Genomic DNA, 12,920 nt, shown 5'->3' with positions numbered 1-12,920 from the left:
CCTTCTTCTGAATGCACACAATGTTATAATCAGCATATTGGAGTTCTATAACAATGTTAAGTCTTCTGAATGCCCACAGACTATGTTATCATCGGCATATTGGAGTTCTATAACAATGTACGTCTTCTGAATTCGCACAGACTACGTTATCATTGGCATATTGGAGTTCTAAGTTGTAAGTCTTCTGGATGCCCACACTATGTTATCATCGGCGTATTGGAGTTCTATAGCAATGTTTTAAGTCTTCTTCTGAATGTGTACAGACTGTGTTATCATCAGCATATTGGAGTTCTATAACAATGTACGTCTTCTGAATTCGCACAGACATTATCATTGGCATATTGGAGTTCTATAACAGAATTCTAAGTTGTAAGTCTTCTGGATGCCCACAGACTATGTTATCATCGGCATATTGGAGTTCTATAACAGCATTGTAAATCTTCTTCTGAATGCCCAATGGTGTAGTACAATATAGTAATATTTAATACTAATATTGTACATACAATTTAATATATTTTATGTAGATATATATTGTATGTAGATATGTAGCGCAAAAGCTGGGTTGCAGCTAAACATCAAAAAAACCAAGATTATGGCAACAAGAATGATTGACAACTGGGAAATAGAGGGAGAAAATGTGGAGGCCGTGACAGACTTTGTATTTCTAGGCGCAAAGATGAGTGCAGATGCAGACTGTGGCCAGGAAATCAGGAGACGCTTCCTTCTTGGGAGGAGAGCAATGTCCAGTCTCAACAAAATAGTAAAGAGTAGAGACATCAGACTGGCAACCAAGATCCATTGCCTAGTCCAAGCCATGGTCTTCCCTGTAGTCACATCTACGGATGTGAGAGCTGGACCTTCGGGAAGGCTGAGCGAAGGAAGAGAGATGCTTTTGAGCTGTGGTGTTGGAGGAAAGTGCTGAGAGTGCCTTGGACTGCGAGAAGATCCAACCAGTCCATCCTCCAGGAAAGAAAGCCCAGCTGCTCTCTGGAGGGAAGGAGACTAGAGACCAAGTGGAAGTCCTTTGGCCACATCACGAGGAGACAGCAATGTCAAGGGTGCTTTGAACGCGATTGTCCTGCTTCTTGGTAGAATGGGGGTCAGACCGGATGGCCTGCCAGGTCTCTTCCAACTCTAGGATTCTATGTTCAGCTGTGGAACTCTCTGCCCCGGAGTCCAGTGGAAGTTCCTTCCTTGGGGGCTTTGAAACAGAGGCTGGCTGGCCATCTGTCGGGGGTGCTTTGAACGCAATTGTCCTGCTTCTTGGCAGAATGGAGTTGGACTGGATGCCCCATGAGGTCTCTTCCAACCCTAGAATTCTATGTTCAGCTGTGGAACTCTCTGCTCTGGAGTGTGGTGGAGGCTCTTTCTATGGAGGCTTTGAAGCAGAGGCTGGGTGGCCATCTGTCGGGGTGCTTTGAACGCGATTGTCCTGCTTCTTGGTAGAATGGGGTTGGACTGGATGCTGCATGAGGTCTCTTCCAACTCTAGGATCCTATGTTCAGCAGTGGAACTCTCTGCCTCGGAGTCCAGCGGAAGGAAGTTCCTTCCTTGGAGGCTTTGAAGCAGTGGCTGGCTGGCCATCTGTCGGGGGTGCTTTGAACGCAATTGTCCTGCTTCTTGGCAGAATGGAGTTGGACTGGATGCCCCATGAGGTCTCTTCCAACCCTAGAATTCTATGTTCAGCTGTGGAACTCTCTGCTCTGGAGTGTGGTGGAGGCTCTTTCTATGGAGGCTTTGAAGCAGAGGCTGGGTGGCCATCTGTCGGGGTGCTTTGAACGCGATTGTCCTGCTTCTTGGTAGAATGGGGTTGGACTGGATGCTGCATGAGGTCTCTTCCAACTCTAGGATCCTATGTTCAGCAGTGGAACTCTCTGCCTCGGAGTCCAGCGGAAGGAAGTTCCTTCCTTGGAGGCTTTGAAGCAGTGGCTGGCTGGCCATCTGTCGGGGGTGCTTTGAACGCAATTGTCCTGCTTCTTGGCAGAATGGAGTTGGACTGGATGCCCCATGAGGTCTCTTCCAACCCTAGAATTCTATGTTCAGCTGTGGAACTCTCTGCTCTGGAGTGTGGTGGAGGCTCTTTCTATGGAGGCTTTGAAGCAGAGGCTGGGTGGCCATCTGTCGGGGTGCTTTGAACGCGATTGTCCTGCTTCTTGGTAGAATGGGGTTGGACTGGATGCTGCATGAGGTCTCTTCCAACTCTAGGATCCTATGTTCAGCAGTGGAACTCTCTGCCTCGGAGTCCAGCGGAAGGAAGTTCCTTCCTTGGAGGCTTTGAAGCAGTGGCTGGCTGGCCATCTGTCGGGGGTGCTTTGAACGCAATTGTCCTGCTTCTTGGCAGAATGGAGTTGGACTGGATGCCCCATGAGGTCTCTTCCAACCCTAGGATTCTATGTTCAGCTGTGGAACTCTCTGCTCTGGAGTGTGGTGGAGGCTCTTTCTATGGAGGCTTTGAAGCAGAGGCTGGGTGGCCATCTGTCGGGGGTGCTTTGAACGCGATTGTCCTGCTTCTTGGCAGAATGGGGTTGGACTGGATGCTCCATGAGGTCTCCTACAACTCTAGGATTCTATGTTCAGCTGTGGAACTCTCTGCCTCGGAGTCCAGCGGAAGTTCCTTCCTTGGAGGCTTTGAAGCAGAGGCTGGATGGCCATCTGTCGGGGGTGCTTTGAACGCGATTGTCCTGCTTCTTGGCAGAATTGGGTTGGACTGGATGCTCCATGAGGTCTCCTACAACTCTAGGATTCTATGTTCAGCTGTGGAACTCTCTGCTCTGGAGTGTGGTGGAGGCTCGTTCTATGGAAGCTTTGAAGTACCTGTCGGGTCTCTTCCAACTCTAGGATTCTATGTTCAGCTGTGGAACTCTCTGCTTCGGAGTCCAGTTCCTTCCTTGGAGGCTTTGAAGCAGAGGCTGGGTGGCCATCTGTCGGGGGTGCTCTCTTCCAACTCTAGGATTCTATGTTCAGCTGTGGAACTCTCTGCCTCAGAGTCCAGCGGCAGTTCCTCCCTTGGAGGCTTTGAAGCAGAGGCTGGGTGGCCATCTGTCGGGGGTGCTTTGAACGCGATCGTCCTGCTTCTTGGTCCACCAGGTCTCTCCCAATTCTAGGATTCTATGATTCGACATACTGTCGCGGGGAGTTCCAAAGGCGCCTGTAAACAAAGTAATTCTTTATGATGAATTGGGGATGGGCGGGGCTTTACTTTGAGCTGCACGTGAGAACCTGTTTGCGTGCACACGTGTGTCCGGACACGTGTCCACGCGCCGCCGCCGAGAAGGAGGAGGAGCCCTCTCTCTTTCCCGACTTCCGCGTCTCTCGGCAAGGCGCGCCCCGATTGGCTGCCGGGCTCGGCGGCAGGGCCCAATGCGGGGCCGTCGCGGTGACCTCATCCCTCGGCCGCCCCGGGTTGGGATTGGCCGCCGCCGGCCCCGCCCCTCGCACCCCACGTGGGGGGAAGGAGGGAGGGGGTCCCGGCGCGGGCGCTGATTGGCCGAGGAGGAGGCTTCCGCTGTTGCTGAGGGAGAGCCGAGCAGGCCCAGCGCGGAGAGAGAGGCCGGCGGGCCCGGAGCGGTGAGTGGAAGGGCATGCTAATAGCATGCAAATGAGGCCCCCCCAGAGGGAGGGAGGGAGGAAGCGAAGGAGGGAGGGGGCGCCGGGCTGGGAACCCCCCTCCTCCTCCTAAAGAGTTGGCTCCGCGGGGCCTGACGGGAGGTGTAGTCTTTCCCCGGGGACATCCTGCAGAGAGGGCCGCCCCGAGGACTACAAGTCCCGTGAAGCCTCGCGCGGAGGCCAATGAGGGAAAGCATTGTGGGAGCCGTAGTCTCTCAGGATCAAGCCGACAGACTCTCTCGGCTGCTGCAAGGAGACAAACATCCGGCACCTCCCTCGCCTGGGAGAGCGACTGAGGGGAAATGGAGGCGGGGCTTCGCTCGCGGTGCACCCCGGGAGTTGTAGTCCGGACTTCCGGGTTCCTTTTCGCCCACAATAACTCCTGAGCGCCGGGAGTAGTAGGGAGGGAGCGTCGGAGGAGACGCAAAGGACTACAACTCCCATCCTGCCCCTCGGGCGCCAAGTAAACAAGCCTGAGGCCTTTAACTCCGCCCCTTGGTCCTCATTAGGGAATGTCTCGGGCGGACTACAACTCCCATCCTGCCCCTCCGGCGCCAAGTAAACAAGCCCGAAGCCTTTAACTCCGCCCTTTGGTCCTCATTAGGGAATGTACCACTTCGTCTGCGATTGGCTACTGTAAGTGCTCCTCTCCCGCGGGGGGCGGGGCTTCCCTGTCCCTCTGAGACACCGATAGGCGGCGCTTGGTGCTCGTCTGGCGGGGAGGAGGAGGCGGGGCAATGCGCCATCCCTCGCGCACGCCGGTTGGCCGCGCGGCCTGCCCGTCACGGAGTTGTGGCCTCCGATTGGGCGGCGCCTCCAGCTGGTCCGGATTCATTCACCATTTTGTCTGTTGGAGTAAAAAGCGGCCGAGAGGGGGCTCCGGCTGGCAGAGAGGGGAGGGGGCGCCGGAGGAGGAGGAGGAAGAGCGCCCCCCACCTGAGGAGGAAGGAAGGAAGCAAGGAAGTAAAGGTCACACTTCCCCAAGAGGACCCGGAAGTGGGGCTGGAGGAGGCAAGAGGTCAGGGGTCGCAGGAAATGGGGGGTGGGTGGGAGGGACCAAGGGTCACGGGGAGGGGGCGGAAGGAGGGAAAGGGGGGGCGGCAAGGCGGAAGTGGGACGCACCAACTTTATCTCTCCCTGAATAAACCCGGAAGTGGAGACCCTCCAGAGAAAGGGGCCTAGAAGTCAAGGGGGGGGGGGCTTTTAGGGCACAAGGGAGCCCCTGAGCATAAGCAGAGGGCCGTGACGTCATTACCCTCTCTCCAATGGGGAGGGAGAGGAGGGGGCAGGGTTTCCCTTTTGGAGGGGTTCCCTGGGGTCAAGGGGAAGTGGCCTTTCTGGGAGGGAGGGGCATTTGGATGGATAGCAAAGCCTTACTTCCTGTTTACTTCCTGTTTGCTTCCTCTGCTCGAAGCACCTTCCCCCTCCCTGCCCTTCCTGGGGGGCAACAAGGCCCTGCTTTGAGGCAGGCGGAGGCCCCTCCCACACAGCCAAATATTACAATAATAATACAATTTATTACAATATAATACTAAAAATAATAAAATGTAAGAATTATATTTTTATAGTGCATGTAATATTACTAATGATATTACAGAAAAATGGTATATAAAAGGACATCTAATCACCTCTCAACAAAAGTTTGCTCCAGGCACTGTCAGCCCCATTTCTTAAGGTTGGCTCTGCATCTCGAGGTGCCACAACGCAGCAATGTTGCCCAGGGGATGCTCAGATGTATTACCATCCTATGGGAGGCTTCTCTCATATCCCTGCATGGGAAGCTGCAGCTGACAGACAGGAACTCACCTCATCTCGTGGATTCGAACTGCCGACCTTCAGGTCACCATCTCAGCTGGCACGGGAAATACAGACTCTGTACCCATTTTCCTAGGACATTAATTTACCCAAGTGTGAATGTTCAACCCAGGTCTGTCACATCAGAGTTGCTCCTTAGCTCTCCTCCCTTTCCCCATTTTACTTTCTGAGTGTCAACAGTATTTTCAGAAGGAAGAGTGTGCAGAGACTTATGGTAAAACTACCCCCTTTCCTGTGGTTTACATAGTCAGGTCAAACATTGAAAGGAATCAATGTATTGTCGAAGGGTTTCATGGCCGGAATCACTGGGTTGTTGTAGGTTTTTTTGGGCTATATGAAATGAACAAAATCTGGATACCAGTATTAAAAAACTCTAAAATTACAACAGCAAAACAGAAGAGGGAAAACAATCAGGGACATCTAATCACCTCTCAACAAAAGATTGCCCCAGGCACTGCCAGGCAATCAAATCTAATCAAGGTGATCAGTTGAAACATTCCCACCTAGCTCAGGCAGACAAGAGTCCTTTGTCTCACCCTGGTCATTCCACAGATATATAAACCCTTTTTCCTAGTTCCAACAGACCTCACTACCCTTGAGGATGCTTGCCATAGATGCAGGCGAAACGTCAGGAGAAATGCCTCTAGAACATGGCCATATAGCCCGAAAAAAACCTACAACAACCCAGTGATTCCGGCCATGAAAGCCTTCGACAATACATAGTGGTATTTTATTTATTTATCGTGTCAGGAATGACACATTGTATTGCATTAAAAACAAACAAGAAACAAACAAAACACAAACTTTGCAGACTTGGCATTCTATTAAATGTCCTGGACATTTGGAGTGACTCGGGGGTTGTACTATACCACTACAGTATAGTGGTATAGTACAATATAGAATCCTAGAGTTGGAAGAGACCTCCTGGGCCATCCTCCAGTCCAACCCCATTCTGCCAAGAAGCAGGAATATTGCATTCAAAGCACCCCTGACAGATGGCCATCCAGCCTCTGTTCAAAAGCTTCCAAAGAAGGAGCCTCCACACTCCGGGGCAGAAAGTTCCACTGCTGAATAGCTCTCATAGTCTTCCTCATATTAAGATGGAATCTTCAGATGGAATATACTAATACATAATACTAATATGGTACTGTGCTAATAATATAATATATTGTATACACATATAATATTGATCCGGAGAGGCCCTGCTTGCGCTCCAACCTCCATCGCAGGCACGATTGGTGGGGACGAGGAAGAGGGCCTTCTCAGTGGTGGCTCCTTTACTCTGGAACTCACTTCCCAAGGACATCAGGCATGCCCCAACTCTGGCAGTCTTTAGAAGAGCCTGAAAACGTGGTTGTTCCAGTGTGCCTTCCCAGAATAATGAACTCTCAGCGTTGTGCCCTCTAAATGCACTTTACACTGATCTAGGATTGTTTGTACGCTCTCGCCAATGCCCCATCTTTCCTATCTTGTTCATGCCTAGCATTATTTTTAACTTTAATTACATTTGGCCCAACCATAGATTTTAAATGTGTGTGGTATTACTGTCATTGTATATTGCTTTTTTGTTTGTGAGTTTTATTTAATTGTTTTATTGTTGTTGTTATTGCTTGTATTGATGTATTGTGGGCTCGGCCTCATGTAAGCTGCACCAAGTCCCTTGGGTAGATGGTAACGGGGTACAAACAAAGTTATTATTATTATTATTATTACCTAATGTCATACGATATAATAATAATAATACACCTAGTTCCAGCAGACAAGAGTCCTTTGTCCCACCCTGGTCATTCCACAGATATATAAACCCATTTTCCTAGTTCCAGTAGACCTCACTACTGCTGAGGATCCTTGCCATAGATGCAGGCGAAACGTCAGGAGAGAATGCCTCCAGAACATGGCCCTATAGCCTGAAAAAACCTACAACAACCCAGGGATTCCGGCCATGAAAGCCTTTGACAATACAATAATAATGCAATATATTTCGTATTACATGTAATATTACTAATAATATTACAGCATGCTGGTGTATTACACTATGGGAATGTATGTTACTAATATTGTGCTATGCTAATAATCTAATATATTGTATTTACAACTTGTAAGCCGCTCTGAGTCCCCTTTGGGGTGAGAAGGGCGGCATATACATGTCATCAATTAATAAATAAATCACCCAGAATGTCAAGGCAGATCATCCACAATGACTGCTTTGAACTGGGTTATGAGTCCACACTGCCAGATAATCCAGTTCAAGGGGGATTGTATACAGCTGTGCATTAGAGACCTAAGGCTACACTACCACATAATCCACTTCAAAGCGGATTATAATCAGGATTGTATATGGCAGTGTAGAAGGAGCCGGTGGCGCAGCGAGTTAAACCACTGAGCTGCTGAACTTGCTTACCGAAAGGTCACAGTTTCGAATCCAGGGAGCAGGGTAAGCTCCCGCTATCAGCACCAGCATCTGCCAACCTAGCAGTTCAAAAACATGCAAATATTAGTAGATCAATAGGTACCATTCCAGCGGGAAGGTAACGGCGTTCCTTGCAGTCATGCTGGCCACATGACCTTGGAGGTGTCTATGGATAATGCCAGCTCTTCGGCCTAGAAATTGAGATGAGCACCAGAGTCCCAGAGTTGGACACAACATGGCTTAATGCCACGGGAAAACCTTTGCCTTTAGGGGCCGGAGGCACACACAATAAGAGTGGGAAAATACTTTTATTTACCGGATCCTTATTCTCACATTCAGACCCAGAAATTGTTCATAGAGCTTCCCCGAAGTGTTTTGTGTCCATCTCTCCCCCCCCCCCCCATTATTTGACTTATGATCCATAATAATAATAATTTCATCTCTTTCCCGGCTCACCTTGTGAGTTACAGCATGATTAAAACACACAGACATTGCAAAAAACCTACAAAGATACATTATTTATTTACTTATTTACAACATTTATATGCCACCCTTCTCACCCCAAAGGGGACTCAGAGCGCCTTACAATACAATATATTATTATTATCATAGTACAATATTAATATTATATATTACATTGTACTATAACATTATACTGTAATATTATTAATAATATTATGTTTACTATAAAATATATAAATATAATACCATATTATTATTATTAGTAGTGTATTGAATTACATTATAATATTATCAATATTATATGTATATACAATATATTATATTACTAGCCGTCCCCTGCCACGCATTGCTGCCCACATGGGGGTTCTGTGTAGGAGGTTTGGCCCAGTTCTATCGTTGTTGGGGTTCAGAATGCTCTATGATTGTTGGTGAACTATAAATCCCAGCAACTACAACTCCCAAATGTCAAGATTCGATTTCCCCCAAACTCCACCAGTGTTCACATTTGGGCATATTGAGTATTCATGTAGAGTTTGGTCCAGATCCATCATTGTTTGAGTCCACAGTGATCTCTGGATGTAGGTGAACTACAACTCCCAAACTCAAGGTCAATGCCCAGCAAACCCTTCTAGTATTTTCTGTTGGTCATGGGAGTTTCTGTGTGCCAAGATTGGTTCAATTTCATCGTTGGTGGGGTTCAGAATGCTCTTTGATTGCAGATGAACTATGAATCCCAGCAACTACAACTCCCAAATGACAAACTCAATTTTTTTGAGTGAAGGACATACATTGGGTTGTTAGGTGTCTTGCGTCCAAATTTGGTGTCAATTCGTCCGGTGGCTTTTGAGTTCAGTTAATCCCACAAATGAACATTACATTTTTATTTATATAGACTAGCTGTACCCGCCACACTTTGCTGTGGCTAACCTTCCCTCTTTCTCTCCTTCTTTCTCTCCCTCTTTCCTTCCTTCCTTCCCATCTTTCCTTCTCTTCTTCCTCTCCTTCTCTATCTCTTTCCTTCCTTCCCCTTTTTTCTCTTCTGCTGTCTTTACTTCCTTCTCTCCTTTCCTCCCTCTTTCCTTCTTTCCCTACTTCCTTCACTCCCTCTTTCCTTCCTTCCTTCTTCCCGTCTTTCCTTCTCTTCTTCGTTCCTTCTCTCTTTCCTTCCTTCCCCCTTTTTCTTCTGCTGTCTCTCTTTCCTTCTTTCCCTCTTTCTCTACATCTTCCCTCCTTCCTTCGCTCCCTCTTTCTTTCTTCTTTCCCTTTTTTCTTTACTTCTCTCCTTCCTTCCCTAACTTTCCTTCCTTCCCCCTTTTTCTTTCCTTCCCTCTTTCTCTCCTTTCTTCTTTCTCTACCTCTTTCCTTCCTTCCTTCCTTCCTTCCTTCTCTCTTTGCTTCCAAGCTTCTTTCTTTCTTTCTTTCTTTCTTTCTTTCTTTCTTTCTCCTCTTCCCTCCCTCTTTCTTCCATTTTTCTGTATTGTCATTTAGCTTTTCCTCATTTAGCTTTTGGGGGCTTTTAAAGTCCCATCTGCTGTGTTTTCAGTGTTTTTATGAGTGAAGGACATACACTGGGTTGTTAGGTGTCTTGTGTCCAAATTTGGTGTCCATTTGTCCAGTGGTTTTTGAGTTCTGTCAATCCCACAAATGAACATTACATTTTTATTTATATATAATATATATTATATTATATTATATTATATTATGAGACAAGATGAAACTGCCTTCCTGGCCCCTCTCTTCACTCAGATCTCAGAGCAGCAGTTGGTGCTGGGGCTCCCATAAAACACATGTTAAAATACAGAGATTAGACGTAAGGCACGAGTTGAAAATTCATGCCTGAAAGTAGCCGGGAGTCCTCCTGCCAGAAGAGAGAAGCCTGAGATTCCAACAGCTGATCCCGCTCTCTGCGCTCTTCCCATTCCACTTCCTCCCAGAATCCATTCCCCCCATTTTTATGCCTCTTCTCCAGCATAGTCATGAATTCTGTGTGTCTTGAGTGGATAATAGTACCGTCCATGCAAAGTTTGGTGCTGAAAGCAAGTTATAAGCTTGGGTTTCCCAAACTAAGTTCCATTGGAAATGCAAATACAGAACATGGCCGTACAGCCTGTAAAAATTAGAATGACCCAGAACCTGTTTTGAATCTGGTCCCCAAACTAATCCCAAACCATTTAACAATCTGGATTGTGCTTCCTGAATGGCCTGGTATATCATAGAATCCTAGAATCAAAGAGTTGGAAGAGACCTGTTGGGCCATCCAGCCCAACCCGTTTCTGCCAAGAAGCAGGACTATTGCATTCAAAACACCCCTGACAGATGGCCATCCAGCCCCTGTTTAAAAGCTTCCAAAGAAGGAGCCCCCGCCACACTCCGGGGCAGGGAGTTCCACTGCTGAACGGCTCTCACAGTCAGGAAGTTCTTCCTCATGTTCAGGTGGAATCTCTTCTCTTGTAGTTTGAAGCCATTGTTGCATTGCGTCCTAGTCTCCAGGGAAGCAGAAAGGAAGCTCCCTCCCTCCTCCCTGTGGCTTCCTCTCACATATTTATACATGGCTATCATGTCTCCTCTCAGCCTTCTCTTCTTCAGGGTAAACATGCCCAGCTCCTTAAGCCGCTCCTCATAGGGCTTGTTCTCCAGACCCCTGATCTGCTCCCTCCTCCCTGTGGCTTCCTCTCACATATTTATAGATGGCCCTCATCATGCCTCCTCTCAGCCTTCTCTTCTTCAGGCTAAACATGCCCAGCTCCTTAAGCCGCTCCTCATAGGGCTTGTTCTCCAGACCCCTGATCTGCTCCCTCCTCCCTGTGGCTTCCTCTCACATATTTATAGATGGCCCTCATCATGCCTCCTCTCAGCCTTCTCTTCTTCAGGCTAAACATGCCCAGCTCCTTAAGCCGCTCCTCATAGGGCTTCATCTCCAGACCCTTGATCATTTTAGTCGCCCTCCTCTGGACACATTCCAGCTTAGAGTCAATATCTCTCTTGAATTGTGGTGCCCAGAATTGGACACAATGTGATTCCAGGTAAAGTGGTCTAACCGAAGCGGAATAGAGCATGGGGAGCATTACTTCCCTAGATCTAGACACTAGGCTCCTCTTGATGCAGGCCAAAATCCCATTGGCTTTTTTGCCATTTTTTTTATTGGACTATGAACAAGCTTCTGATAGAGTCTCTGGTCACAGAATCCAGCTTAGATTAGGCCACCAAGCCGTAATGTTTTAAACGGGTTTTTTTTTAAAAAAATGAATTGTTTTAATGTTATATTTATATGTAATTATTGTGTTTTATTATTTGTATATTGTTGTTGTTCATTCGTTCAGTCGTCTCCGACTCTTTGTTGACCTCATGGACCAGCCCACGCCAGAGCTCCCTGTCGGCCGTCCCCATCCCCAGCTCCTTCAAGGTCAGTCCAATCACTTCAAGGATGCCATCCATCCATCTTGCCCTTGGTCGGCCCCTCTTCCTTTTCCCTTCCACTTTCCCCAGCATCATTGTATATAGGGGCATCGAATCATTGCGGCTATTAGCTGCCCTGAGCCCCCCCCCCCCAAGTTGTTGAGAAGGGTGGGGTATAAATATTTGAAATAAATAAATGAATTGCAGGCGAATTCAAATAACCATAGTGCTCGGGGGGTGGGGGGCTTCCTTTGTGATGATATCTTTCTGTAATGAGCTGATCTATACCAATTGCCACCAAGATCAATTAATTTAATTTTGCAGTTCTTCCATTCCAATTTCTGCCCCCTTCCTTTGGTGGAGCCCTCTGCCGCTGAGGCCGGACCAGCGCCTTCCACGAATGGGGCGCCTTCCACCCTCCTCCTCCTGGCCCCGATCCATCTTTTTTCCGTGTGTCCTGCCCTTGGAGCGCTTTCCTGGGGAGGAGGAAGAGAAGCTGGGCCTGCCTTCATCTTAAAGCCATTGGGAGGGAATGAGTGTACCCCACTTCCGCCCCATGCAATGGAATCCCGGGAGTTGCAGGTTGCATTCCTTTGGTAGAGGAGGGGAAAGGCCTCCCAGAGGACCCCTTCTCTTCTGATTGTGACCTTTGGGGTTTGGTTTAGCAGATCCTCTCAGGCTGGGATGGAGGGGTGCAATAAAGCCTCCTTTGCTGAATGCTGGTGACACACCAAACTACAAATCCCAGGATTCCATAGCGTGGAGCCATGGCAGTTCAAGTGGGGCCGGTGAAGCTGAGGTGGGAGCCCAGTGGGAGGATGTGCTTTTTGCGCTTATTTATTTATTTATTGTTTATTATTGATTCCCCCCCCTTTATCTCCCACCCTTCTCAACCCCGAAGGGGACTCGGGGCGGCCTGACCAAGGCAACAATTCAACACCATATATTAATACGTCGGTAAATAAACAAAAACATTAAAAACAAAAACATTAAAAATCATAGCATTACAACATCAGTAAAATCACATGATCCAAATCGTATATCCGTTCAGGTGCCTGACCGGTCCAGCTTTGGGGCCCCTCCCAGCATCCCCTTGGGCAGCTATGGGTCCTGCAACATCCTCCCCCCAGCTGGAAGTACCATTGGGATAGCAACAGAGGGGAGGAGGACAAAAGTGATTACTTGGGGGAACTCTGAGCGGACCTTACGGGTTTTCCCTTTGTGGCCCCCG

General features: G+C 48.3%; 1 protein-coding gene across 1 annotated transcript in view; it reads left to right on the top strand.

Moving 5' to 3' along the window:
* Window positions 1-3,451: 3,451 nt before the first annotated feature.
* The window catches only part of LOC132782264 (protein capicua homolog), a 55,460-nt gene continuing 45,991 nt past the window's right edge, over window positions 3,452-12,920 (top strand). Inside the window, 1 exon segment of the mRNA XM_067461176.1 lies at window positions 3,452-3,567. The gene's annotated coding sequence lies outside the window, so the exon portion shown is untranslated.

The sequence above is a fragment of the Anolis sagrei genome, chromosome X (genome assembly GCF_037176765.1).
Source record: "Anolis sagrei isolate rAnoSag1 chromosome X, rAnoSag1.mat, whole genome shotgun sequence".
In the NCBI taxonomy this organism is placed as follows: Eukaryota; Metazoa; Chordata; class Lepidosauria; order Squamata; family Dactyloidae; genus Anolis; species Anolis sagrei.
The sequence above is the reverse complement of the archived record's forward strand: the minus strand, read 5'-3'. Positions and strand labels throughout refer to the sequence as shown.